This window comes from Vicugna pacos, chromosome X (genome assembly GCF_048564905.1).
Source record: "Vicugna pacos chromosome X, VicPac4, whole genome shotgun sequence".
NCBI lineage: Eukaryota > Metazoa > Chordata > Mammalia > Artiodactyla > Camelidae > Vicugna > Vicugna pacos.
The window spans coordinates 78,791,045-78,817,921 of record NC_133023.1 but is presented as its reverse complement, the minus strand read 5'-3'; the positions used below and the strand labels follow the sequence as shown (position 1 = coordinate 78,817,921).

General features: G+C 43.4%; 1 protein-coding gene and 1 non-coding gene across 3 annotated transcripts in view; one reads left to right on the top strand and one right to left on the bottom strand.

Moving 5' to 3' along the window:
• Window positions 1–26,877, top strand: part of PAK3 (p21 (RAC1) activated kinase 3) — a 240,585-nt gene that overhangs the window by 35,530 nt on the left and 178,178 nt on the right. For both annotated transcript variants that reach the window (XM_072956778.1, XM_072956771.1), the window contains exon 2: window positions 3,776–3,871. The gene's annotated coding sequence lies outside the window, so the exon portion shown is untranslated. The remainder of the gene's footprint in view (window positions 1–3,775; window positions 3,872–26,877) is intronic.
• Window positions 9,946–10,018, bottom strand: TRNAT-UGU (transfer RNA threonine (anticodon UGU)). The gene has a single exon. It is a non-coding gene; the product is annotated as a tRNA-Thr (tRNA).

Genomic DNA, 26,877 nt, shown 5'->3' with positions numbered 1-26,877 from the left:
TTTTTTTATGGCTGAGTTATATATATATATATATATATATATATATATATATATATATATATACTGCATCTTTTTTATCCAGTCCTCTGTCAATGGGCATTTAGGTTGCTTCCATGTCTTAGCTATTATATATAGTGCTGCTAGGAACATTGGGGTGCATGTATCCATTCAAATTAGAGTTCCCTCTGGATATATGCCCAGGAGTGAGGTTGCTGGATCATATGATAACCTGAGGGTATTAGCAGCCCTAAACCTTTCTCCCACGTGCCCCATCTAAAGGCAGCAGCCACTCCTGGACTCCAGCCCATTGTGGTCCTGGGAATAGCTCATCTTGGCAGCAAGGCTTTCTCAGACCATCTTCTATAAACTGTAGGCCTTGCAGGATCCCCTACCCCTACTGTTTCAAAACTCCCTATTTCCTTTATTTTTCCCCTGTGGTGCTTATCAAAACCTAACATACTATATTGTAAGTAATAAACAGATGACAAAACTAACCCCATGTGTCCAGATCTTTTTTTTCTAGAAAGATTGTAAATCAATTCTTACGTGGTGTCTTCCAATTTTTAATTGTTACTTGATCTTCTGATTTTTCTAGAGAGCTTGGAAATCTGAATGTTTATGTAAAATCTTCAGATTTTTAAGTGTTGCTTACCAGATCAAAAAAAAATTTAAGTACTATTTGGGCCAAAGAAAATATGTTCATGGCCCAGATTTGGTCTGTGGATCACCTCTGTCAGAGATTTGTGGAACATTGGGGCTGCAAGAGGCCTTGTCAATTGATGTCTTCTAGTGAGGAAGTACAGCCCCAGAGAGGTTAGGTACTTTCCCTGTGGTCACACAGCTAGCTTGTAGCAGAATTGGATCTTGAACCCAGCTTTCTTGCTTCCAAGTGCTCTCACATTCACCCTGTGCCTGCTGGGCTGCCTCTCTTCTGCTGAGAGTTGAGCTGCTCTGCCCTGTATAGAGGACAGCATTCAGTTCAGTCCCGAGTGCCCCCCTCACAGAGAATATAAGACAGTCATCACTACCCATATCGGATAAGCCCCAGGCACTTCTCACCTCCGAGTGTATGAATTTACCTGCCTTCCCAATCTCCACTGTGGATATTGCCTCTTGGCGCTCTTTATTGCTTTTGCTCCAGTGATAGAATCAAGATGAGGTCTTTAGAGGAATGTTATTAGCATTGCTTCCAGCCAGCGGTATCTTCCAGTAGAATCGGCGTGGTCTAGGGTCAAGAATCTGGGGCTTCAAGTCCGGAGGGCTGGGCTGAATTCTCAGATGTGTGACCTGAGACAACTTACTGAACCTCCCTGGCCATCAATTTACTTAACTGTGAAAATGAGAAAAATAAGATCTGCCTTTCCTAGATCTTAGGGCTGCTACGAGACAAAAGTGGGATCATATGTGTGAGAGTTATTTGAAAAGAGAACATTTTACAACTATGAGGGTATAATATCATTAAGAAATCAGCAAAATAATTATTGAGCATCTACTGTGTGCAAGTTAACAGACCATTTATTCTGGGCATGCCAAGGACCTCAAGACCTAGCTGCCTCCATGAGCTATAGTCTAGCTGACAAAAAGGGACATACATGAGTGGGAAGAGAGCCAGCACTGAAAGCCAGAGATGACCAGGCAGGATGAAATGTATAGACTGTGTCATACAGGAGATGGTGGTGGAAAGGGCTGATCACTGAAGGATTCCTGGAGGGAGTTGCATTTGAGCTGTGTCTGAAAAAAAAATTGTAGGACTGTGTTGACAGAGGAAAGAAGGACATTCTAGAAAGGGACAACAACACAGGTAAGGAGGGTTCAAGTCGTGACTGGCAGATGATTGCTTCTCCACGTGGCTGGAACTCAGAAAAAGAAGATCAAACAAAGCATGCTTCTCAGGACACCAAAGCAGAGTCCAAGCTGGGCAGTGGGCACGGTTGATTACATTGCAGGCGGGCCCCGGACTGCACAGTGGTCATAATAATAGTTCCCACCTCATAGGGCTGTCCTGCACATTGAAGGAGGTGATGTGTTTGAAACATTTATCACAGTGCCTGATACATGCTTAGTACTAAAGAAATGTTAGTTGTCATTATGATCATGATTAGTATTCGTCTTACATTGATGTCTGGGTGTAAAGGCATGAGCTTTAGAGCCTGCTGATAGAGTTGCGTTGCCTTGGGCAAGTCATAGCACCTCCCTGTTTCTCCGTTTCCTGGTCTTCAAAATGGAATAATACTAGTGCCAACTGAAAAGTACTATTGTGAGGATTAAAAGAGTTAATCCAATTAGAGGGCGCATCACAATGCCTGGCACACGGATATCACTCAATAGATGTTAGCTACTACCATCCTTATGGCCAGGTAATCATTAATATAATATGGCTGCATAACAAAAAATTGGGGAAATTGAGAACGGAAAGAAAATCACCTCAAATCTTACTACTGAGATCCAAGTGATTGTTATTATTTTGAGATCTGGTTCTTAAATCTGAAATGTCTTCTGTTGAGAAAATCAAGACTGTGGAAAATGGCAGGTATTTGGGATGCAGCAGTCATTTCATTAAACATTTACTGGGCACCTACTATGTGTTACCAATGTTCCAGGGGCTGAGATTCAACTGGAAACAGGACATGCATGATCCCTGCATTTAAGGTACTTATAGCCCAACAGAGGGAGCAGGAAATCAAAATAAAAGTATGAAATATTATATTGCATGATATTAAGTATTAAGGTGGAAAATCTTAAGATGAGGGGGTAAAGAGTTCTGAAATGGTAAGGAGTAAGGGGGTTCTCTGTGGAAAGCCACTGGAAGATCTTGTCTAGGAAGGGGCATGATCTGACTTACATCAGCCATTTGGCTCTACTGTCAGCACTGGGTTTGCCCCCATAGGCCTTGGACAACAATAATCAAAAGGGGGCTGCCTCAAGTTCTTGCCCAGCTGTCCTCAGCACTCTGTAGACTACAGAGAGAAGGCTCATTGGTCCAGAGGAGGATACGGAGAATAGGAGAAAGACGTAATCTCTTAGAGCCGGTTACTGTGATTCTGCCACTGGGCATCTGTTCATCCAGCCTTAGTTTAAAAGAACACTCCCTGCCACGCCAGTCTGCTCAGCCTCTTGCAGGACCCTCTCAAGGTCAGAAAGCCTTTTGACAGGTTTATTGAAAATCTGCCTCCTTGCTACCACTGGGTGGCAGTAATCCTAGTTCGGTTACCTGAGCAATCCAGAATAAGTGCCTACTTTTCATAGGAAAACACTTTTGAGATTTGAAAGCAGGTGAGTAGCCTATATCTCCCTGGATGTTTCTCCTTTCTAGGCTCCGTGTCTCTGGTCTCTTCAAGAGTCACTCCTCGTATGGGATGGTTTCCAACCCCTTTGTCAATCTTGTGACCCTCCTCTGGAGGTGTTCCACTTTCTCCATGACCTTCTTAAAAGATGGTGTATAGACTGGAACAGGAGACTCCAGGAGGAAACAGCAGAGATTTCAGTGTGACAGTTATATTTTGGGATCTAGAAACCATACTTTGATTAATCCAATCTAAAATTCTGCTTCCTTTTTAGCAGCTAAATAATTTAGCTACATTAAACTGTTGGTTCAAATTACGCTATGGGTCAACTCAACCCCCTAGATATTTTTTGGATTGTTCATTTTTATGTGAGCTGCTGCTGGGCCATGCCTCCCTTACTCTGGCCTCGCAAAAATAGACTTTTAAATTTTTAACTGAGGATTTTTTTCTTTATCTTACAAATTTCACTGTATGTTTTTTTTTAATTTTAGCCCAGTATTCCAGCCCATCTGAGCTCGTTTTCAATCTCAATTTTGTTCTTCAACATATTTGATATCCCTGCCAACGTTGGGTCATCTTCAGACGTGGTAAGTACATTTTCTGTGTCTTTTAAATTATTAATAAAAGTGGAATAGCCCTGTGGCCTTTCTCTGGTGACTTTTTTACTGGTTGCCATCTACTGCTTTGTGTTAAATTCTTTGATCAATTGCCAATCTATTTGACTTGTGCTGTAATTTGGTTAATATGTTCCTGCATTAACTTAGTTCATTCATGAGAAAGTTATAGGAGACAATTTCAGATGTACTGTTGAATCCAAGATATGTTGTGGTTACAAAAGACAAAATGGATGGAGGATGTTCTAAGATGGCGCCTTTTGTTTTGTAAAATAGAAACTATTGTACTTTTTTCCCCCAATTATATAAGTAATATTGGCTTGTTATAAAGGTCAACAACGTACACAAGTATGTATATTAGAAAGTGAAAGTCCCAGTGAAATTTTTTGTGCTGACAACCTGCCAGATAACTGTGGTCAATGGTTTTGTGCATTCATAAACACAGATCTGTGATATCTGTGATTTAAATTGAATCATACTCTAGAGAATGTTGTGTGACCTGTTTTTACTTACAAGCTTTTGGAAACATCTTGTCAGATTATACAGTTTTACCTCATAATTTTTGACAACGTAGTGTTCTTTTCTGTGTGTGTTTCCTAACTTATCTCACCAATCCTGTATTGATGGACACTTAAATCATTGGCAAATTTTTGCTGTTGTAAGCAGTGTTGCATAATGAACTTTCTTTGCTGGCTTGAGGTGTTGTGGTGGGTACTGGTTGTTGGCTTTTCTGGATTCCTCGTCCTTTTTGGATCTTGTTTTCAGTGTTCTAAAAGTGCCAAGGTCTGCTTCTACCAAAGAAAGAAGAACTAAAGAAGGGGGCTGCCAACTCCCTACTCATCTTGTTTTCAGTTTGAAAATCTAAACCTTGTCCTCTCTTGAAGTAAAGTTAAAGTGGTTTGAGCTCCCAGGGACCTTAGGAGAACCAAGAACCAAGGCACCCCAAGATCAAGTTTTGAGTGGTAGACAGGCTCCATGGGAGGCTCCGCCTCTGGCTGGCACAGGTGAGGTGATTAAGAGTGAGAGAAAGGAGGAGAATTTCCTTGCTGTTGAGCCACTCTTCCCCATCACACACTCTCAGCTCTGCCAAGTGAGGCCACTTGCTGGGCGCTCTATAGTCCCCTGCTTTCTCATCTTCACACCTTTCCTCCTCCATGAGGTCTTCCTCCCTGCACACATGCACCTCCCAGAACAAGGTAGGAGTCACCTACTCTGAAATTCCAGAACACTTTAAGAGCTTGGACTTGAGAGTCAAACCTGTGTTTGAATATCAAAGCTGTACCTGTCCAGTTCTGTGATCTTAGATAAGTCAGAGATCCTTTCTGGGCCTAATTATCCTCATCTATAGAATGAAGATAAAACTGTATAAGATATTTTTAAACACCTAACCTGATGCCTGGCTGATATGAAGCACTCAATAAATACTAGCTGCTATCATCATGGGTCATCATACTACCTATTCCGTAGAGTTACGAAGATTAAATGAGAACATATGTGAAACACCCAACACAGTGCTCCGCGTAAACTGAGTGTTAAATAAATGACAGCAATTATTGATTGTATTTATATCTCCCTTTGGCTTCTTACCTCGTTATATCTTGTGTTACTTCTATTTGTGTTGATGTCTTGATCCCCTCTATTTATAACTTCCCTTGAGAGCAGAGTTTTCTCCTTCTGTCTCTTGCTCTCATTTCTCACCTGCCCCCCACCTATGCAACTAAAAATCATAAAAGACCCAGTGCTGGGGATTAGTGGGGCTCTTTAGAATTTAGATGAATGAATACTGCCGTCATATTTAAAAATCTCTTTATCATTGTGTTGTGTTCTTGTTAGAAAGCATCTTTCCCGTTAACTGATCAATAGGGCCTTGTCCATAGGGCGAGGCATGGCATACATATTCCAACCACTGAACCAGAATTAGCAATCTACAGAATCTTAACTTTGGAAAGGTTTCCAGAAAGCAATGGCCTTGAGTGTGTGTTTATCTAAGCAGAAGAGATTTGTGTGTCACTCTCAGGCTTCTGATGTCTAAATGGACAGGGACACCTGTCCATTTAGACATCAGAAGCTGGGGCCTGATGGGTCCCATCAGGCCCCAGCTTAGTTTAGGGCACCATGAAGTCTCTCTTAGACTCCCACAACAACCTCCTAAGTTGTTTCCCTACTTTCACTCATTACCTCTACACAGCAGCAAGAGCAATATTTAGAAAATAGTAAATCAGATCACGTCATTCCCCTCCCCAAAACCCTTCAGTGGCTCCCATCTTATGTCATACAAGGTCCACTTTCCTTCCCATGGTCTACAAGACCCTGCCTAACCTGGCCTCTGTGGCTCTCTCGAAACTCATCTTGTTTCACTCTTCCCCTTGCCCACTCTGCACCACCCACACTGCCCTTCTGTTGTGAGAACACACCAAGCTCATGCCTGCTTCAGTGCTTTCATTCTCATTCTGCCCGGCACGAGGAATCGACCAGGAATTCCCACGCTTCCTTTTCTCCTTCAGGTTTCCACTTAAATGATACTATCTCAAACTCATTGGTTCTCAGCCCTCGTTTCACATTAGAAATCATTCAGAGAACATTAAAAAAAATGGCCAGGCTCCTTCTAGACCAAGTAAATCAGAATCTCTGGGGGTGAGGCCCAGGCTATCATCTGTATTTTTAAATGTTCCTTGGGCGATTTTAATGTGAAGCCAAGGTTGGCAGCTGCTGTTCTAATCTATCAGCTTGTCTATTTTCTTCTTATTACTTATCACAAGCTGTAATTATTTTGCTTGTTTCATTCAATTTTTCAGTAAATATTTATTGAAGCCTACTATATGGCCAGCATTACTCGAAACACAGGGATTAAAATAGTGAACACCATAAACACAAATCCTAACCTTGATGAAACTTCCATTCTAATATGGAAGACAATTAGTAATACATATATGTGTGTATGTGTGTGTGTGTGTGTGTGTATAAATAAAACCCCCATTCACATACTGAAGCCCTAACCTCCAATTCAATGATATTTAGAGATGGGGTTTTTAGGAGGTAGTTAGGGTTAGATGGGGTCATGATGGTAGGGCCCTGGTCTGATGAAATTGATTTCCTTTTAAGAAGAGACACCAGAGAACTTGCTCTCCCTCCCGTGACATTCCTCTCTCCCACACACACATAAGAAGAGGTCCCGTGAGCACATGGCAGCCACCTACAAGGCAAGAAAAGAGGCCTTAGAATGAAACCTACCTTGCCATCACCTGATCTTAGACTTCCCAGCCTCCAGAATTGTGAGAAATAAATGTATGTTGTTTAAGTTACCCCATCTCTGGTATTTTGTCATGGCAGCCTGAGCAGACTGAGACATATGGTATGTTAGATAATGATATGTGCTAAGGAGAAAACTAAAGTGTAAAATGGAGCTATGATTTTTTAGGGGGTTGGGAGAGAAGTTTTAGGTAGAGTGGCCTAGAAAGAAGAATCTCAAGTAAAGACCTGAACGAAGTAAGAGGTCTTAGATCCGGATGTAGAGCATTCAAGGCAGAGAAAAGTAAGTGCAAAGGCTTCGAGGCTGGATCATACCTGGTGTGTTTGAGAAATATGAGGGGGCCAGTGTGGCTGGAGAGTTGAGAACAAGGGGCAGAGTGGTAGGAGACAAATTCAGAGAAATAATGGGGGACAGGTAATGTGGAAACTTCAAGGTTATTGTAAGAACTTTGGCTTTTTACTCTGAGTAAAATGTAGCATATATCATTGAAGAGTTTCTAGGTAACATAATCTAATTTAGATTTTAATAGGTTCACTCTATCTGCCATGTTGAGAATAAACCAAAGAGGGGAAAGTGTGGAGGCAGCAGAACCAGCTAGGGAGCTACTGCAACAATCCAGGTGAGAGATGATGATGGCTTGGAGAAGGGTGGTGGAAATGGCAGTGATGTAAGAGACAATTCGAAATGGTCAAAATCTGTATGTCCTTTGACAGAGTTTACAGGATTTGCTGACTCTGTTGGGCATAAGACAGTGCATAGTCAAGGACATCACCCGGCTTTTGGGCCTGCGACTCTGGAAGAATGGAGTTGCCATTTAACTGAGATGGGAAAGACTGTGGGAAGAGTAGGTTTTTGGGGAAAATATCAAGGGCTTAGTTTTGAAGTCGATAATTTTGAAGCATCTATTCAAAGAGCAACAAGCAAAGGGAACTGAGAAGCAGCAGCCAGAACAGGAGGGAGAAAACCAATAGAATGTGGCTTCCTGGAGGCCAAGAGAAGAAGGTCATTCAAGGAAGAGCGAGTGGAGGACAGAAAAATGACCACTGGATTTTGTAACATGTCGGTCACTAGTGATCTTGATTAGAACAGTGATTAAAATGAGTTCAGGAGGGAGTGGAAGAAGAGAATTTGGAGACAATGAGTATAAACAGTTGCTTCAAGGTTTTAGTAGAAAGAGGAGGGCAGCAATGGGGCAGTAGCAGTATCTGGAGGGTTGATTAGAGTTGAGAGAGATTTTGTTAATTTTTGGATGGGAGAAATAATATTCTCATGAGAATGATCGAGTCCCCCACATTAGAATGTAAGTTCCTTGAAGGCAGGGACTCTGTTTCATGCATCCTCATCACCTCCCACAGTGCCTAGCACAGAGTAGGCACTCAGTAACTGTCGTCAAACAAGTGAATGATCAAATGATTGAAGGAATAAATACAAGTAAATGTCAAAGAGTTGAGTAAGAAGTAATAGGAGGATAAAGTGGCAGGGGAATTGGGTAGCACCCTGGCTTTAGTTTCAGTCATTCCTGCCACACTCCTGGCATACCAAGCTTACCCTGGGGCCAGACAGCCTCAGCCTGGGTTGGCATGGCACAACTCCCTTTGCCAAGAGGGCATGCTGTGTCTCTGCAATCATCCCTTCCAGGGAGCTGACAGGCTTTGGGACTATAAGAACTGGGTGCAGCTAGACAAAGCCTCAAAGCTCAGGAGTATGTCAGAAGGGAACCCTCTCTGCGCCTGCGTCATCGCCCTTCTCTGGGCGTGGTCTGTGCGGCACAGGGTTCGCGTGAGACCGGAGTCACGCAGCTCGCCCAGCCTGCCCCTGCTGGCTGGAGGGTGATTCATAATCTCCTGGAGCTCAGGCCAAGGGACAGCTGAACCAGAGTCCAAGAAGGAGAAGTCCATGCCTATGTCGCCCCCAGAAGCCTTGGACATGGCTCCTTCCAGTTGCCTCATTGCACAATCCTCACTGTATAAGGTGATGGGTTAGCCCAGTGAGGCAGCCCAGTGGGGCGGCCCAGTCAGGCTTCCCCATGGCTCCTGTGACTCAGCTATTGCTGGAAAGATGGCATGGCCCAGTGCTGGGCTAGCACATAAGAGGCACTTTTGAGTGAATGAACTCTTTGGGACTCTGGGAATTGACATAAAAGGTGAGGAAAGGATGCTTCTTTTTCCATGCCTTCTCTGTCATCTCACCGTATGCCCACACACAATCCTGTGCAGGGACATAGCCAGGGGCAAGGAAATGTCCTGAGTTTGGAAGAAGGGCCAGGGAAGCTCCCATAGTTAGTTGGCAGCACCCCTAGACACACCTTTTCCATCTCCTCACCTGGCACCCAAAGACTCCACCATTGTGTGGGGTCTTAGGAGTCCAAAAAGTTTATTTCAACCCACATTGCCCTAATACCTGATCTGGACCACATCCTCTGTAGTTTCTCAAAGTTGTTACATAATAATAAATACAACAACAACTACTACTACTAATAATTAATAATGGTAATTGTAGCTGACCCATACTGAGCACCTACTATGGGCCAGGCACTGGGTTCAGCCCTGTACATACATTGTCTGCTGTATCACTGCAGCCCTGTGGGGTGAATACTATTATTGCCTCTATTGAACAGAAGAGATTCAAGCTATGAAGGAAAAGAGTTGAGATTCAAGCCCAGTTCTTTCTCACTACAGAATCACACTCTGCGTGGTTTTCCATTACAGCATCAATGAGCTCTTTTATTTTTTAATTTTTTATTTATTTTAAAAATTGTTTTATTTTGGGGGAGGTAATTCGATTTTTTTTTATTTGATGGAGGTACTGGGGATTGAACCCAGGACCTCGTGCACACAAAGCATGCACTCTACCACTGAGCTATATCCTCCCCCACCAATGAGCTCTTTTAAAAATGTAAATCAAATAATGTCATTCCTTGGCTTGACAGCCTCCAGTGGCTTCCCATCCCACTGAGAATAAAATCTGATTTTCTTCTTGGGCCATCAAGGCCTGGCAGAACCCAGCCTTTGTCTGCCTCCCCAGTCTTGTCTCATTCACCTCTTCCAGGAAAACCTGGGCACTGGACTCCGTAGCAGTAGCAGGGCTCTGCTTTTGGCATGTTTGATAGGCTGACATGGGTGCTTACCTCTGCTTACAGTGATACTGCCCTTGGAAAATACCGACTGTGGCTCAAACAACCATCCTGGAAACCCTATTGGTATAAGATGGAAGCTGCCTGTGCTTGTCAGTATAGCCGCTACTCCATTGGTAGTGGCTGGGCTATCTTAGTACTTGTTCTCTTTCTCCCTCACTTCTGTTATAAGGTCCTAGATGGTTTAGAGTGTCCCAGATCTTGTCCAGCACCAAAAAGAATGTGATGCATACAGGTAAATCTAGGCCTCAAATCTCATTTTGTCACCGCTGGCATTTAGTGAGACTCTACTGGATGTCTAGGGGGTACAGAAACAGCACTGGACTAGGAAATGTATGACCTACATCTTACTCCAGCTTTCTCACTCATTAGCCTAGGAGACCCTAGATGAATCCTTTCACTTTTCTAGGCCTCAATTTCTTTATCGGTCCATGAAAGTAATAATAGCCTCTGCCCCTAAGGAATCACTTTGAATATCTAATAAGATGACTTATTGGATAGTATTCTGGAAAGTAGAGAAATTTACCTAATAATGCATATTGAGTGCTTATTATATTTCAGATACTGCTCTAAGCTTCTCACATGTATTATCTCCATCAATCCTCAGAAATAACCCTACTATATTAATATTAACAGTATCTCCACTTTACAGATGAGAAAAATGAGGCCCAGAGAGGCTAAGAGGTTTGTTCATTACCTGGCTGTTAAGTGTCAGAGCCAGATTGTGAATTCAGGACATGCCGACTGAGCCACCTACTTACACATGTGAGGTAACGGGTTTTATTTGGGGCATGTCTTAGTCTGTTCTGGCAGCTACGACAGACTACCATAGACTGGGTGGCTTATAAACAACAGAAATCTATTTTTGCAGCTCTGCAGGCTGGGAAATCCAAGATCAAGGAGGTACCAGCAGATTTGGTATCTGGTGAGGCCCTCTCCTTGGTTGTAGCCTCCCATGACAGAGGGGAACAATGGAGCTCAGTGGGCCTTCTTTTATAAGGACATTAATCCCATTCATGAGGGCTCCACCCTTATTTCCTAATCACCTCCCAAAGGCCCCACCTCCAAATACTACGGCGTTGGAGATTAGATTGCAGCGTAGGAATTTTGGGGGGATCCAAACTTTTAGTCTATAGTGAGCAGGAGGTTATTACTATTTTTAAAGTAAAAAATAATTTTTGCTATCAATTTGTCCAACTTTTATACCATTTTTCCTCTCACTGGGCTACATGCTACTTGGGTTCCTTCATCTGTTATTGTTTAGCTTTGTGGTAGGGAAGACCCCATCTCAATTCTCTTACCTTCCCCTTCCTCAAAGCCACAAGATGTTCCCAACAACCATGATATTCCACAGAACGTAATCTCCCCATGTCCCGAGAGGAGCGTGAGTACTTGGGTGTCTGATCCCTTTGTGTCTTCACAAGTACCAAGTGCTTCCTCTGTGTCAGGGCCTGTTCTGGTTACCTGGGGATACCACAGGGAACAGTCAAAAAAATCCACCTTGCACAACTTCACTTCAGCAGTATTCATGCCCCAAATACACAACCTTAACCTCACCGTGACGTAACATCAGATGCACCTCAATTGAAGGAAACTCTCCAAAAGTAATTGAGCTGGCCTTGTGAAATTGTCAAGGTCACGAAAGACACAGACTGAGGAACTGTCACAGATTAGAGGACGCTAAGGAGACATGACAACAAGTGCAGTATGAGATTCTGAATTGGATCCTGGCATAGTGAAAGGACCTTTAGGGGAAAACTGGGAAACTTTGAGTAAGACCTGTAGGTATGTTAATAGTATTGTATCAACATTAATTTCTTGGTTTCCATACTATTATCATTACTATATAAGGTGTTTAATATTAGGGGAGGCTGGGCAAGTATTATATTGCAATTCTCTGTGCTGTGTTTATAATTTTCCTGTCAAGTCTAACATTATTTTTGGCCATTTGAAAGCAGGCTGGCAGGCACAGAAATGTTAAACGCCAAAGGGATAGAGGAAGGGCATTGATGGTATCTGTTGTCCTTCCTAAGTTGCAGTGTCCTCATTGGTAAATGAGACCCAATAATAATGCATCTCAAAGAATTTGTATGGGAACCTGCCTTCGAAGTATTCTAAAAATGCAACCTATAAATATTCAGTTTTGTGAAAGAAGCTACAAAAGAAATAAACATATCATCACTCTATCCTCTAAGAAAAAAAAATTAATTTAATAAAATTATTTCAAAATAAGAAGTTAAAAATATCCCAGGTTTCCTGGGGCTTACCTTTCGGTAGAGAGAAAGGGAATAAATAAAGTAATCAGGAAATTCAATGATATGTTAGAAGGCCATGGATGTGATGGAGAGAAATAAAGCAAGAAAGGCAGGCAAGGAGCAAGAGAGGGGTAATTTAAAAATAGGATGGTTATGGAAGGACTCACTGAAAAAAAAAAGACATTTGAATGAAGATTTTAAACAAAAGTGGGAGCAAGAGCCCCAAGAAGGAGTGTACCAGTCAGAGGGAACAGCTGGTGCAAAGGCCCTGAGGCCTGACTGGTTCAAGGACTAGCAGGAAGCCTGGTGTGACGAGGACAGAGCTGAGCAAGGTTAGTTTGCCTCATCCTGTGAGCCTAAAGATAATGGAGAGAAACTAGCCACAGGGGAAGGCTCAGGGAAGTCAAATGATAGACACCAAACAGAGGACCTGCCATTGTCCTCTTTTTCCAGCTGAGTCACATGACAGGAACATGAAGGGAAAGAAAAGAGCAGGGAAGTGAAATCGTTGATGTCTAGACTCCTTGCCCAATTTCTGACACGGAAACAAGTCATTATTAAGACGCATAACACGTTTCTGAGTCTCCTGTGCTTTATTCCTCTCTGATCGTTGAACTCTAATTAATGCCGAGTGTGGCAGTGATAGCATGGCCTGAGACATCTTCATGATTTCGCCTTAATGAGAAGTGTAATTGGTAGTGTAGAATGGTACGCTGATTTTTCTTGGACTAATAAGTGGGGTTGATGAACAATCTAGAACATCTTTCTGGTTTGGTTTATGTTTATTATCAAAAGTCCTCAAGTCGTCCAATTAACATCATTTGGATATTTCAGGCTGAGTGATGCACACACTAAACAGAATGCAGGCAATGATGTCGCACGGGAAGCAGCCCCTTGGCCTGCTGTGTTCCTGCAAAAGATGGGCCAAGTGTCGGGGAGGGGGTGGTCCCTGGAGCGTCAGCTGGCAGCCCTGGCCCAGGATAATGCTTCTTCCAACTGTGCAGAAGCAGAAATCCACACTGGGAAAGCCAGCCTACTGCACTGGGGCTTGTAGACAGCAGTGGTGTTTTCAGAACATCTCAACTCATCCGCACAAGCATGCTGGCTCCGCCCTTAGAGTGTTAGAAAGATTGGATGAGAGGATTTAGTGGAGAGTATTCTCAAAAATGTAAAATATTACATATGTGTAAGGTATTCATATCTGTATTATTGTTAAGAAAGACACCCATGGCAGATTTGGATTTCCAAGAGGGAGGCGCCAACTTTGCTCTTTGGGCTCCACACACTGGGATAGCTGTAGAAGGAGATCCCCAAGCAGGTGGACCTCTCTACCTTGGAGTGATGGTGGACAGGAGTGGGCACTTGGATGCTTGAGGAGGTGCTCTGGGGATATCTGGCTTCTCAGCTTCTAAGACTGGGCTGGGGACAAGAGTAACAGACAGACTCAGAATTTTAGAAATACTCACGAGTAGCAGTCACCACCTTCACTCTGTCCTTGTGCCTGTGAGGAAGTTAGAAAAACAGAGCAGTGCTGAGACTTCCCCGAGGTCGCACAGCTTGCTAGAACACAGCTTCAGTCTGGTCTTCAGGCTCCCAGTTTGGTGCTCGTCCCCCCCACTCCATCCCCACCGGCCCCTCAAATGCAGCGGGTAGCAGTCAGAGGAAAGCCATCTACTTGTGAGTAAAGCCATTGTCTAGAGAGTGGTTCTCAGTGTGGTCCAGGCACCTGCAGCATCCGCATCACCTGGGAACCCGTTAAAAGTGCCAGTTCTTGGGTCTTACCCTGGACTGAATGGGGGCTGGGGCCCAGCAATATGTGCCTCAGCAAGCCCTCTACGTGACCCTGATGCACACTCAAGTGTGGCCTAGGCCTAGGCGGAAAGCAAAACGCTGAGTGCTGCAAACATCAATATGCTTTCGGATCATTGACTGGCACAGCACAAAGAAGGACCATCTTTGAAGGGAAGGGCTGTGAAAAGGACTGCAGCTCTAGAGCCACACTTGCAGAGCAAGGTCACCTTCAAACAGACATGGCAGTGATGGATAGACATACACAAATAGGGAGTTGAGAGTGTAGCCAGTACTTGCTCATCCACTTGTGCATTGGAGATAACGTACTTTGGCCAACTCAGCAATTCCCCAGGGACATGCCAGTTGCGCTGCTTGTTGCTGTGGGGGCTTCACTCCTGCCCTCAGGGAAACTGCCATGTGGGATCATACAACCTCTGAGTTGGGAGGGAGCTTAGAGATTACCTACCCCATTGCCCACCTCTGCCACATCCCTGGTGATGCACCTGATTGGCACTCTCTTGCCTTCAGCATCTCAGGGTTACAGGAGCTTGGTTTCCCATACGACAAGGTGGAGATGCGTAGGAGGAGGAAACACACGTTCAGGTAACTACAATAACAAAAAGTAGTGTAAGTGCTAGAACCAATGCTATGAGAACCCGGAACTGGGAGGAATGAATTTTAGCACTGGGAAGTCAGAGAAGGCTTCATGGAGGGGGTGCTACTTGAGCTAGGCAAGATTTAAGCAGGCAGAGATGATGGAGGAGGAAGGAGGGTTGTTGCCATATTTATGAACAAAAATGCTGGGGGCCAAAAATGCAGGATAAGTTCTACAAAATATATTCAGGCAGCCTAGGTAAAGAGAACAGGCTCTAGAGTGAGACTGCTTGGCTTCAAACCCTGACGCCATGCTTCACTAGCTGCCCGACCTTGGGCAAGTTACTTAACATCTCTTGGCCTCCATTTCTCTACCTGGAAAATGGGAGTAATATAACATGACTCATCGGATTGTGGAAATGAGTAGATGACATCATATACGAAGTTGTCCAACACAGTGTCTAGCACACGGCAAGTGCTCCAAAACACTTTGGCAACCTGGGTTCATAACAGCAAGTGCGATGGTTTGCCTGGAGCACAGGGTATAGGACTGCGAGTAGTGGAAGTAATCTTTGGTACTAGGTTGTTGAGAGGGCTTTGAATGCCAAGCTAAGGATTTGAGGCTTTTATTCTGAAGGCTGGGGATATGTGTATTTGGAGGATGGATTGGAGCAGGGTGATAAGAGAGAGGGAGAGTTAAGAAGTTACTGGATCTTAACTATGACAGTGGCCAAAGAACTGAAAGGGATTGGGCCAGAGTCAGGTTCAGAGCAGGGATACTTGAGTTAGTGTGCGTCTGAACTCCATTATTACCTACAAACCTGAGTTCAGGTTAAAAAATCCTAAAATGGGTAGATATGTGTGTGTGTGTACACAATATTATATTTATATATAGCATTGTAATATTATATTCTTATAGATTAATATATTATTATATAATAATTAAATATCATGGTTATCTAATATAATATTAAATTATATTAGCTATATTAATATAATATAATAATATGATATAAATATATATAAATTATATATAAATATATTAAATTATGTATTATAATAATGTTGATATATAATTATAAAATACATTAATATAATTAATTATATTGATATACCATATAATTATATAATAATATATTAATTATATGTATACATTATATAATTTGTTATTTAAATATATATATAATATTATTACTGTAACTAATAATATATTATACATTGTATATTAATATACTATATTACATAATATATATTAAATGTATATCTTTTAAATGTAAAAATGCATACATGTATACATGCATATATTATATTTAATATACATGTTAAATAACCAGAAAATGAAAATTCATGGTTGGAGACTATTAGCCAGTTTTTAACAGTTCTAACATGAAAAACAGTGCCTTTTGTTAGCTTGAGTTAACCTATGTGAGATATCATATTCTGTGAAAACATTTCCCAAAGCTGGTCTTTTTGTATGAAAATTTGAGATGTGTGCAGTTCACACATACTTGATAAATTTAAGCACATTCTGTCTTACTGCCAGGGACCAAAACCTGTAATAAGACAGGGAGTCCTCTGATGAAAGAGATGATTAGAAATGGCAATGGCTGTGTACACGGGCCCTAATTAAGGAATCCTCTGACAGTCATTTAGTAATACAAGTGCCCTCCATTTGGACTCTGGCAATAACTTGAGTATTCTTTAGTTCCCAATCGGGATGAACACAATTCAAAATGTTCTTGAGTCCTGGGCCGGAGAGAATGATCTCATTTAGCACATTATAGAGTTCCTGCAAAGAGGAAAGACACTAACCACTCACAAATATTTTGTCATTGACTAACTGCAAAGATGCATCTGTTAAAGCAATCCATCTGAGTAGGCTAGTTCTCTCGAATATTAAAGAATATCGATACATCCTAAAAGCCAGTCGATTTGTCAGGCATTTACAAAGCATCTTTGAAGCCAAATGATCTCTTTTGTACCTTCACCTTTCGTCTAGAATAGATGCACAAACACATACAAATCTGGCCTCAGCCTCCTCTGTTTTGGCCTTTTCAAAGGAAGCTGACTTTCTCTGGCTGCAGGGAACCATATGTTTGGGTGGGAGGTGGTGCAGAGGTGATGGTGGCAGTGCTGTTTCAGGGCTGGGGAGACAGGTACGCAAATATTGTGAACTCTTGGTACCAGGACTTCCCTTCATCTGCTAACGCCTGGAAACAGAACAGATCCATTGAAGCAATTAAACCGACCAGTTAGATTGACCCAAATTCTTTCAGGAAATGTAAAAGCCTGCTGGCTCATGGGATTAGCTTGAATTTTCCAGTCACTTCCCATCTGTACATCACCTTCCTGTCCACTCTAGCCCGGGATTGCTACATCTGCTCACCTCACCGGCTTGTGTTCCAAGCCAAGGTAATTTGAGAACCATCTAGTTAGAAGCAAGCCGTCATTGGAACTCTAGAGAAACTTTGTGGCCGACTCAAAGAGAAACTTGGTCCTCCCCTTAATTGATTTTGCTGTATCCCTGGCCTTCTTTTCCCACTATTTGCTCTTGCTCTTCTGCAATTCCAGGTGATGTAGCCAACTTGTCAGACGTAGCTTTGTGGAGAACACAGCCCAGGGAGTAGACCATTCGAGGCTTCATTTTCTATAGAGAAAGAAGGACTGTGCTGAGTAGCTGTCTGGGAAATAGCAAGATGAAAAAAATGAATGTTTTGTTTCCTTTAGAGAGGTGGCATCCGAAGACGGTGAGGAAAAGCCCAAGGAATGTTACAGGCAGTGAGTGATGGCAGCACGCAGATTAAAGGAGACACGAGGCCTAGACAAATTACACTCAGGGATCACTCCGCCGACACGGGTTCCTACCCCTGTGATATACACAAGGATCACAGAAAAAGCCTATAGCCCACAGGTTTTTAGCCTTGGCTGCACATTAGAATCTCCTGGAAAGCCTAAAAATGTATACACACGGGCCTCTCGTACAGAGATTCTGTCTTCAGTGGTGTGGCGTTAGGGCCACAGCATTGGCACTTTTTAAAAGCTCTCCAGATAGAAAACAAAATTACCATAAAGGCCACCATCGAGACAGTTGACTTTGAATATGGACTGTATATTAGGTAATAGAAATTTCTGAACTTGATAGTCATATTGTGATTACATAAGAGGATGTTCTTGTTCTTAGGAAATATATGCTACAGTGTTTAGGGGTGAAGAACATGATGTCTGCAATTTACACAAATGGATTGAAGGGAAAAATACCATGTAGAAATGCAGAGGGGGAGGAATCCAACAAATATGGCAAAATGCTAACATTTGGTGAATCTGGGTGAAGGCTTACCCTGCTGACAAGGGTTCTTTGTATTCTTAGAACTCTTCTGTTAGCTTAAAATTATTTTCAAATTAAAAAAAAATTCTAAAAATTACCCCAGTTCCTCGGATGAAATAATGTACAAGCAGATTTGGAAATCACTGGATTCATAAAATCTGAGGGAATGAGGACCTATTGTCCAGCGGTGGCAGTGGAAGCCTTTCTGAGCCACTGTCCTTCACCAGTACTTCTCTCCCTTTAATGCTCATATGAATCTCCTGGAGGTCTGGTTAAAATTCAGTTTCTGATTCAGAAAATATGCACTGGGACCTGAGATGCTGCATTTTTAATTGACTCTCTGGTGATGTCCATGCCTCTGGTCCATGGGCCACACCTGGAGTAGCAAAGCTCTAGGACTGAATTACTGCACTATCAATCTGTCAATCAATCAACAAGTGTTTTGGAACCATCTCCTCTGGGCTCAGCACTGTGGGAGAATTCTCTAGTTGAAGAAGGGTGGGCATTCCGAGCTCCGTGGATTGGCAGTCCATCATCTTGACCCCTTGACTACAGCATCACCCTGTGAGCCATGGGATCTGGCCCTGTGAGAGTCACTCTGATCCCCAGAACAGAACAGAGCACCCAACAGAAGAAGCATGAACAAAAGCTGGCAGCAAATCGCAGGGGGCATGAAGCAGTCTCTTCCAGAGCAAGCCTAGGGTTTAGGTCCTGGGAGAAGTCCAGCCCTTCCTCGTGGGTGGCAGTTGGAGCCAAGCTGAGGCTCTTGCAGAGAGCAGCATCATTCCAATGAGATGTCAGGGTACAGGCTGCCTGAACCCGGCTGCCTCCCCTGTGTGGGACTCGTTTATTAGAAACAGATTTCCAAGGAAGATTCCCGTTTGTTGTTGGCTGTGGCATGCTTTGAGTTTGTTGCTTTTGCTGTTAGAGGAGCCAAAATGTCTCTCCCCTGGGGGGAGCACATGGAGAATCGCCTTGCTTCCATCAGAATTTGCCATGCCTCAGCCCCCATCTTCCCCCATGGTAGCGCCCTTCCCCTCTGCCTGCCTGCTGTGATCGTGTTTTCCATGCATTGAATTAGAGGCCAGCCTGTTATTTGTATCTCCCTTGTTTACAGTCAAATCAAGGCCGACTGACATGTATGCACAGAAGGAGGCAGCTGAATAAGCAGCCTCAGAGAAGGCTCTGGAAGACAGCTGAGAAAGGCCTGGAGTTGGCAGACATGAGATTGAATCAGAGCATTGCCATCTAATAGCTGTGTGAACTTGGGCAAGTTACTTAACATCTCTGAGCTTTAGGTGCCTCATCTGTAAAATGGGGCCGATAACAGCACTGAATTCATAGGGTCGTGAGCATTAAATAAGATAGAGAACAGAGCAGGTGCTCAATAGATGGAAGACAGACATTCATTTGATGGGGACTTGTTGAGTTTCTTCTATGTGTAAACACCCAGTGGTTCAAACCCAGTCCACCCTTACTTGCTAGTTGTGCAACTTGGAACAAGTTACTTTGTTCTACCTCTCTGAGCTTCAGTTCCCTTACTCTCAAACGAGGCTGGTACCAGTGGATAACTCCCAGGTTTGCCATAAAGAATAAATAAGGTCAGGAATGTTAAACATGCCTCAGGTACCTAGAAAAGTGCTCAGCCAATGTGAAGGATCATAATTGTTACTATTATTGTCAGCTCTTCTCTGAGCACTTACGATGAGTAGATTGACTTAGCTGCCAAGCACTCTTTAAAATGGTCCTTTGCAGTTTCCTCCAGGAGACCCCTCCATCTGTGTTGTCACTTCCTTGAGGGCGGAGGCCACAGCCTTTAGGCTGTTCTGGTGTCTCCATGGCACTGGCAGAGAGTAGGTGTTGGGTGCAGGAAGTAGCGAGCTCTCTGCAGCAGGCGCAGTCATCAGCTGGCTTCGCTGCCTGCGTTTGAATTTTAGCATTTCCATGTCACTTACTGAGTGACTTTGTAGCAACTCCTGGAACTCCTTGGGTTTCCATTCTCTCATCTGTCATAAGGGTGTCATAATAATCCCTGCCTCTGGGGATTGCTGTGAGGATTAAAGTTGGGCTCATCACTTAAACCAGAATTAAGTGTTATTATTGTTCTTATTGGAGAAAATTCCCAGTCAAGAATCACAGGAACTACTCTGAGAAATCTCTCTCTCTCTCTCCTCTCTCTCTCTCACACACACACACACACACACGCACGCACGCACATTCATGCACTACCACCACACGAGTGGGCAGCCCAGAGGCGGCACGTTATAGGAGATGCACAAATATGTATTTATTGCCCACGAGGAGCTCTTTGAACCCCAGGCCAGGGCCAGTGTCTGCATAAAATTCTCTCTGGGACCATGGGGCTGTGAGCCCCTGGGTTCTATTTTATATTGATGTAAAATTTATATAACACACACATTTTAAAGTGAACAATTCAGTGGCATTCAGTGCATTCACAGTGTTGTGTTGCCACTGCACCCTGAGTTTAGAATCGGTTACCCCTGTAACCTGCCGGAGGAAGGCAGTGTTCATTTATTTTTGTCTCTCTTCCTGTCACTGTCCCTGTTCCCACTTCGTTCCTCCCCGTTTTTCCAACTGTACCATCTCTTTCCCCTCTTCTGCCCTTTGGGGCAATGGGGGGTAAGTGCCTCTGGCTGACATCTACGTTTGCAGGGGCTGTTGACCCACTGGGAAGATGCCAGGCCAAAGGGTGGCACCGGTAGAGTGTGGGTTGGAGCAGGTGAAGCCACTTCTTGCCATGGCTGAAAGCAGGCACAACCCATTGTCGCCTGGCCTTCCAGTGGCCCCAGGGGCGGCAGACAACGTGAAAGGGATTATTACCGACTACGGCCTCTGAGAATTGCAGTCCTCTTTGTTATCACGCCTTCCATCTTTGGGTTCCTTGTCCTTATGAATAAATTTGCTCTGTATCAAAGCATCTATTACAGAATAAACTTGGCAGCCTCCACAGCCTCACAAAGACCTACTTTGTATTTGTGCTAGTGAGCAAGAGTCACATCTTGAGTATTTTTAAATATAACAAGAATAGTTTATGGGTACTGAGTTCTTCCAGCATGCCAAGCACTGTGCTAAATGCTCAAAACTCTCGTAACTGCTCTGAGTTATCTCGTGGAAGAGCTCTTACAGTGACTCTAGGAGGTAGGCATTTTTATTATGTATCTACATTTTATGATGAAGAAACTGAGGCACAGAGCTGATTAGTGACTTGTCCAAGGTCACATGGTGAGAAAGTAACAAAATCTGTGTTTTACACCAAGTGATACTGTGCCCTCACAATCCCAGCATGGATGTTAATTAGCTGGTCGAACAGGAAAAAGAAACGGGTAGCTTCCCTCATTCACTACTCAGATTTTAGTCCTGGCTCATGAATTTCCTGGCTTTATGACTTTGAATGAGTCACCTAACCCCCCTGAAAGCATTTCTTCCTCTATATAATTGGGGTAATTTTCTTGTCTTATTGCAAAATGTCAAGTGCAATGTCAATGTCAGGAATCGTTATCATGGGTAATGGCTTCCTGGGATTGTGTAAGAGCCACACAGTTGCAAGTTAGGAACTAGAGCTCCTTGGGTGCTCTGTAATAACCCTGGGAAGCTGCAAGTTTCTCTGGCTGAATCAAATCCTGGACAAGCCATTCCTATCTCTGCTCTTCAAGGCTATGTGATCTTTTAAGCATTAGCCAACTTCTCTGATCTCCATATCTGTGTCTTTCATCAAGTGTAGTTGGAAGAACACTAGGGGAATCCTAGGCCTTTGGTACATTAAAGGATTAAAGAAACCCAGTACGATGGGGTTCTACGATGGCTCCAGCCTATTGCTTTTGTTGTTGTTGCAAAATCACAGTTTATCAATCACAGAGGCTGTGGTACAGATTAACTTGAGATGATCTGGCTGAAAATGCTTTGCATAGTGCCAGTGCCAGCCTCACAGTGGGTGCTCGAAAGATGATGACTCTTTCTGAGACTTGGGTTGTTATTCTTGGTGGGAGGGCAGAATGCAAAAGTTGGGGAGGCAGCAGCAGGGGCCAGGCAGTTTGGGTGGTCCGGACTCCTTGACCACAGGGCTGGCCAGTTGCCCTGATTCCTTGAAATGAAGGCGTGATTTGGAAACACAGCTGCCTCTTATTCACACAGGAGCTGTTTATACACAGGACTGTGTCTGACTTTCCATGTTGGTTATTTCTGTTTCCCAGGAATGTTGGGAAGGGGCAAGGGGATGAAGCCTAGTTCAAGACCTACCTGTTTCATCACCCTTCACCTCTCTTGGCATGCAAATGATTCAGCAGCAAAGGAGGCAAGATTCTCTGAGCAAGAAATAGCTTTTATTGTCCCTCAATGTAGGCATAAAGGACAGGGGAGCAGAAAGACCAGGGAAGCAGTGGAGGGAAGCAGTCCTCTAAGTCCCATGTAAAGTTTTTTTTTTTTAAGAATTATTAAACTTTTTTCAGAAATTGTAAATGTTCTACACTTTCAGTGCCATCAGTGAAACAATGCCCAGGCAAAACAAAGGAAAATAAGCAATGCACTTTCTTTCTCTGCAGAATAAGCAATAGTGACAGCCTAAGTCTGAATCCTTCCACAACCTCCCAAAGCGCCTGCAGATACATGCAGGCATGGAGCACATCTACTGGAGATTTTGGTGTGTGTACTAGAATGGGATCATGACATACACATTTCTCTGCAGCCTGGCTTATGCCCTTAAGAGTACATCACAGACCGCCCAGCACATCAGTAGTCATAGATCAGCTACACCCTTTCAAACAGCTACGTAATAGTCCGTAATTTGATTATACCAGGATTTATTTAGCCATTCATCTATTGATGAGAGTTCAAGTTGTGTAGAACTTAGTGGCCATTCCTGTGGAAAAGGGCACCGTCTTCATTCATCCCGGCATGTTTACCACTGTTGGTGGGAAGATTGGTGGGTCAGCAGGTTTGAATTTACCTATGGCAAGATTGCTTGGCCGGTTTTCATAAATAGCATTCTGATTCCCTCGTTTTATTATCAAAAAGTTTATTCTTCATCTGTTAAGCAGATTACATTTGTCTTCTCAGTAATCAGTGATTCTGATAGTAAAGGGTATGAATTGAAAAGAACTTTTGTAAGCAGTGGGCATCCAGAGATACTATCTTCTCTATTGTGGGATCATAACGAAGCAGGACCCTGTGGGGCCTTCCTGGGACAGACCCCTCCCCCATAACCTCTGCTGTAGCTCCTTTCCAATAATAGTATCTCATGTGTATTTCCTGAGTTTTTCAGATGCTAAAAAACACCACCAAAGGGAAGAAATTAACTACTTGAAGATCAAGAGCAAATAGCCTCCAGACCTTCTGGCACCTGGGGGTTGACAGTGTTGACCGCTCTATTCCCTCAACATCAGCCAATCAGAGAATTGTACACGAGCTGATCACATACTCTGCGACCACCCTCCCTTACCTGGCCTTTAAATATGTTTTGCTAAAACCCTTTGAGGAGTTCAGGGTTTTCTTGAGCATGAGCCACCCCGTCCTCCTTGCTTGGCCCTGCAGTAAACCCTTCTCTGCTCCAAACTCCGAAGTTCAGTTTGTTTGCCCTCATGGTGTATTGCGGACTCGAATTTGCTTTCAGTAACAGGATCCCAGAGAGAGGTGGGTTGCAGTTTATCCAACTGGACCAAATCTTGCAGATGCCTTCCTTCACTGATCTAGTCCAATTATTCTGCTGCCTTTTCTAGCCATGATCACCATAGGTCCAACCTCGAGAAGCAAAGAGAAAATATGTTTTGTTGGCAACAAATGTGTTCTGGGTTCTCCCTCAGATAGATTCCTTTGCAAGATAATACAAAGGGAGTAGAGAGGCTACAATGGGAGGATTAGCACAAATGACAGAAAATGATGAATATCAGTCTGCTTTGCTAACTGCTTTTGCAGAACTATTGCTGAATAGTGCCTTGAAAAACCAAGGAATGGTGGGGACATGGGTGTTCACTCTAAAGTTCTGTCAGACTTGTGTAACAAAGTGTTAAGATGTTGATAGGAGGTTTGATTTATTAAAATTCTTGTCACATACCATTATCCAGGCAGGTAAGATCAGGATCAAAATACTTTGCTGTGTATGTACTTGATACTATTTAAAGCACTTTAAAAATCAAATTCCACCCTTCCAGCAGCCTCGTATGACAGAAATCACTCTCCTCCTTTGACAACAGAGAGAATTAGGCCTGAAGTAGGAAGTGACTCGTCCAAAGTCACATACGTACCTGGCAATACGGTTAAGCCTTGAATTTGGGATTCCCTGTCCAGTGTTCATTCCACTTGTAGAAAAGGGGTGTAATATCAAATCTTAATTCCATTTCTCATTAGGTCTCTGCTTCAGTCTCATCTGACTTAACCCAATTTCTCTTTTACTCTAGGCATAGGGATCTATGCTTCTTTCCATGGCTGATTTAACACTGATTGAGCACCAGTAATGTGCTAGATGCTCTAGAGACCGTTGAATTAAATCTGGTGGCTGCCCTTTAGCTCCCAGTCTCAATTTGTTGGAGCCCAATCTAAAACAGTTATTGCTCTGCACAGACAGTGCAGGCTTATAAGAACATTTCTCTTCTCTAAGCTTGTTTCTCACCATTTTTCCGAAGGACCCCCAAGGGAATCTCTCGTTGTCAGACAGGAATATTCGATAACTGGTCTCTGAGTAGTCCTGAAAAATAACTCCTTATTCTTCCCACCTCACTTTTAAAGATAAATGTGTCAGTTTGTTTTCCTTTCCAGAACAACAAATTGAGGCTGGTTTTCTCTTCTGAGGAGTCAGAAGTACAGATCACCCAACATGTTATGGTTTGAAGCACATTGGAATGGTCTCTCTGACCCCGAATATTTTCCTTATCAGCTGAAATATCCTTCTTAGAGATGTAACCCCTTGACTCCTTTCTGACTTTCACATAGTGTCAGTTATCATGCTATATTAGCCACGCTTTGTGTATACCCTTTGGAATGTTTCAAACATCTAGCCTTTTTCCAACCGTTCCCACTGCCGCTGGCCTTGTCAACTTAAACAGTTACAGCAAGGTCCCGGCAAATCCCTCTACTTATTATCTCCTCTAGTCCACCCTACCTTCTATCATCAGAATTGTATTTCTAAAACACCATTCTGGTCATGTCATATCCCTGGTCAAAAATCATAGCTGGCTTTCCATTGCCTGGAGTAGTCGTTTTCAATGTCTGTTCATTTGTTTGTTTGTTCTTTGGGTCTGTTCATTTGTTTATTCTTTGGCTTCCAATTAGCAGGGGGATGCTTTTCTCGAGCAAAATATTGGGTAGCTGAAGCCCCAAAATGAAAAATAGAAGTGCTCTAAAAATGTAGATATGGGTTAGTTGAAGCGAGGAGGGAGGGTACTAGAGCCTCCCTTCTTTCGTGAGCCTTAGGGAACACAGTGTGGAGACCACTGGTCTACTCCTGGGATTCATACCCCTTAGCTTGGCATTCAGAACTGCACTAGCCTGGCCCTAACAGGCTTCTCCCAATAGAACCCTTTGCTCCAGCAGCTTGGTCTGTTCTCTCTGTCTTTCCCACACAGCTGGGGCATTCCCCACTCTTTACCTTTGCACGCACGCGCCATGGCCCCGAGCTGAAATCCCCACTGCTGTTCTCTCTGTCTGAATTGCATTCACCCTTCAAGGGTCAATTATAGTCCTATTTACTTTGAGAAACCTTCTCTGGTTACCTTATTTCACAGTGACTCACTTGCCAGGGCTATGATGACTTTATCTGCCCCCCACCCCCCCCAAAAGAGAGATGAAGACAGAAGCTGCTCAGCAAAGAGATTTCTATAGACTCTGTTTTTATGTTCTCCTTCTAGCTAAAGAAATCTTATATTGTGGCCATTAAATGTGGGGCCAAGTTTCCTCAAGTTTCTGTGTTCTGGCTCTGCTATTTGTTAGCCATGTGACTCTAGTTACTGTACTTCAAGTCCCTCATCTGTAAAATGGGGACAATAATAGTACTCATCGCAAAGGGTTATGTGAGGATTAAATTGTGTCAAGCTCCTTGAACAGTGTTTGGCACTTAGTAAGCAGTTGATAAAGGTTAGCTATTATTAGGATAGCTAAGACGTGAGATGATGAAGGTCTGAGCTAAGGCAGAGGCAGTTGGGTGTCAGCTGAGGGCAGAATGGTTGGGAGGTCTAAAGGTAGAGAATTATGTACAGAGTAAGATAAAGAGATGAGTACACAAGCAGTGGAGGATGAAGCAGGTTGCTACATCATCAGAGGTGGTTTCCCCCTCGGGCTGCTATCAGCAAGGCTATATTCCCACAGAGTCTGGACTCAATAATGAAATTTATCAACCATAAATACCTTTGCAAAATTCTTTTTTCAGTTAACTGGGAGCTAAGAGGATAGCCATTTGGAATTGGGCCATAAGACAGAATGTGTTGGAGAGGTGAAAACAGAGCATAGAGCCCTGACAGGAAGAGGCGCCTCCGTGGCAACAGGTGGGGGCATTGTGCCAGACATAGCTGAAACTCTATACATATTGGCTGGTAGAATTAAGAGTGCACTGGCTGCCTGGGGTGGGAAGAGGTAGTGCCAGAATAACTGAACAGAGATATGGAAATCCCAAAGACAAATTTTGAT